This window comes from Sturnus vulgaris, unplaced genomic scaffold (genome assembly GCF_052056855.1).
Source record: "Sturnus vulgaris isolate bStuVul1 unplaced genomic scaffold, bStuVul1.hap1 Scaffold_1084, whole genome shotgun sequence".
In the NCBI taxonomy this organism is placed as follows: domain Eukaryota; kingdom Metazoa; phylum Chordata; class Aves; order Passeriformes; family Sturnidae; genus Sturnus; species Sturnus vulgaris.
Window position 1 is genome coordinate 7,501 of NW_028275991.1, and position 2,500 is coordinate 10,000.

At 77.1% G+C, this 2,500-nt stretch overlaps 1 non-coding gene across 1 annotated transcript; it reads left to right on the top strand.

Annotated features, from left to right (window-relative positions):
* The first annotated feature begins 1,969 nt into the window (after positions 1-1,969).
* On the top strand, positions 1,970-2,122 carry LOC148219464 (5.8S ribosomal RNA). The gene has a single exon (XR_015799769.1). It is a non-coding gene; the product is annotated as a 5.8S ribosomal RNA (ribosomal RNA).
* The last annotated feature ends 378 nt before the right edge of the window (positions 2,123-2,500 follow it).

Consider the following 2,500-nt stretch of genomic DNA (forward strand, 5'->3'; position numbering starts at 1 on the left):
GCGGGGCGGCCCGAGCCGCGGTGGTCCTCTCGGGCGCAGCGCCGGGCTACTGAGGGAAACCCCGGGCCCCGAGAAGGATTGCCGCGGTGATGGCAGCGGACGTCGGGCGCGCCCCCGCCGGTGGACGCTCCCCCGAGGGTGGCAGCGGGGGAGGCACCCCGGCGGGGCCATGCAGGTCGTTTCCCTCACCCCAGGGCCAGGTACCTAGCGCTTCGCGCCTCGGCGGTCTCCTGCCGGTTTCCCTCGGCGTCGTCAAACGCCTGTTGGGGGCCGAAAGGGCCGCCGAGCCGGGCGGAGGTTTAAAGACTCGGGCGGCCCGGCACGGCCCCGCCGCGGCGGCGGCGGCGGTGGCGGCGGCGGCAGCGGGTGTCGGGCGGTGGCGGCGCGGGGCGCCATCGAGGGGTGGGGAGCTACTCCCGCCGATCCCCTGCGGTGGCGTGTCCGTCGCGACCGGCCGCGCTCGCCGTCGTCGGCGTCCCGCCGCGCTTGCCCGCGCGCGGGGGCCACCCGTGCCGGGCCGGGGAAGGGGCGCCCTGCCCCCCCCTCTCTGCGGCCCGGTCTCGGCGGAGAGGCCGCGGCGCGCGATCGGCCGCGGGGGGCCGACCCCGCTGGCCTCTGCGATGCGGGGCGACGCCGGCAGAGGGCGCGCGCTCTCTGCCTTACCTACCTCAGCTGCGGGGTTGCGGCCGCCGGGGCCCGCCGCGCTCTCTCGCTCTTTCTCCTTAGCCGCCGCCGCGGGCTCGCGGGCGGCGCCGCGTCAGGCGCGACCGCGCGCCTCTCGCCTCGACGGCCTTGTCGCCTCGAACCGCACCGCGGCGGCGCCGGCCGCCGGCCACCCCTGACTCGGAGCGCTGTCCCCGCCCGTTGGGGCGCAGCGCTCGGCCGGCTCCTCCATCGCCGGAGGTCCGGCGGGCGCGGGCGACCCCGTGCCGAGCGGCGGCGTCGCCGCTCGGCGAGTGTCCCCGCCCCCCCCGGGGGGGGGGGACGGTCGGCCGCGAGGCGCCCGCCTTCACCGGCGGCCGTCCCGGCCCGGGCCCCGCCCGTCCGCTTCCCCGTCGCCCTTCCCGGCCGCGTGTGGGCCAAAAAAAAGGGGAGGCGTGCGGGGCGGCCGCGGGGGCGCTTCCCCGTCCGGTCCCCGAGTGGAAACGAGGGGAGCGGGCGGTGCCCCCCGGCTCAGCCGCCGTACGCCTGCCCGCTGGGCGCGTGCTCGCGGAAGGGCAGCTCGGCGGTGCGAAGCGGCGGCGGTCCCGGGAGTGCGGCCGCGGGTGGCGGAGGGGTTTTGCCGAGCGGCAGACCTCGGGCGCTCCGCGATGCCGGCTCGGGTCTCGGCGGCGTCCCGCCTCCGGCGCCGGTGGCGGAGCGCGGCCCGCCGGGCGTTCGCCTTCCGGCGGGCAAGCGGTCCCGCGCCAGGGGTTGCGCCGGCGGAACGGTCCCGCCGCCGCGTGGCGTTTCGGGCGACGTTCAGGGGCCGCTGGCGGGAGAGCCGGCCCCCGCGTTTTGGCGCGGCGGCGTTCCGCGAGTCGGCGGAGCGGTGAAAAGGAGAAGCCAGGGAGTGAGCCGGGAGCGGCGGGGGCCGGCGGTCGCGCCCCCGGCCCGCGAACGCGTAGTCGTCCCGTGATCGAGAGGCCGGGCGGGCCACCGTGCCCCCCGCGGTCCGGCGCGTTGCCGCACAAGCCCCTCCGCGCGGAGGTCGGGCCGAGCCCGGGCGCCTGGGCCGCCTCCGAAGGACGGCACGCGAGGCGGCGTCTCCCCTCGCGGGGGGAGGCGGTCGGGGGCGCGGGCCCCTCCGCCTTTCTTTGGCCGACCTTCGGAGCGTTGCGCGGGGTTTCTCTTTTTTGCCCCGCGCTTTCTCCTCCTCCTCCTCCGTTTGTGTGTGCTCGTACGGTCGAAGCGGGGCGCGCGGGGGCGCGCGCGTCCCTGCAGAAACAGAAAAGGGGCCGCTTCACGCGAGCGGTCCCGAAAGCCAGACAACTCTTAGCGGTGGATCACTCGGCTCGTGCGTCGATGAAGAACGCAGCTAGCTGCGAGAATTAATGTGAATTGCAGGACACATTGATCATCGACACTTCGAACGCACTTGCGGCCCCGGGTTCCTCCCGGGGCTACGCCTGTCTGAGCGTCGCTTGACGATCAATCGCCGTCCGGGGGGGCCACCCCGGCGGCGCGGCTGGGGTTGCCTCGCAGGCCCGTTGCCCGCGGTCGACGTCGACGTCGTCGTCGTCGTCGCCGCGCAGGGCCTTCGTCCCCCTAAATGCAGACTCGGGGAGCGCTCCGTAGCTCCCCGCTCCCGGAACGAGCCGCTGGGGCGGAGCTCGTCCTTGCCGGGGCCGTGCCGCGGTGCGGTGGCGGTGGCCGGGGAGAGCGAGAGTCGGCGTCGAAGACGCCGCCGTGGGCCGTGCGAGAGAGACGAGAGAGCGAGAGGGCCGAGAGGGAGGCGAGGCGCGGGCCTCGCCCCCGGGCTCTCCCCCCCGTGCGGGCGGCTGTCTGCGGGTGGGTACCG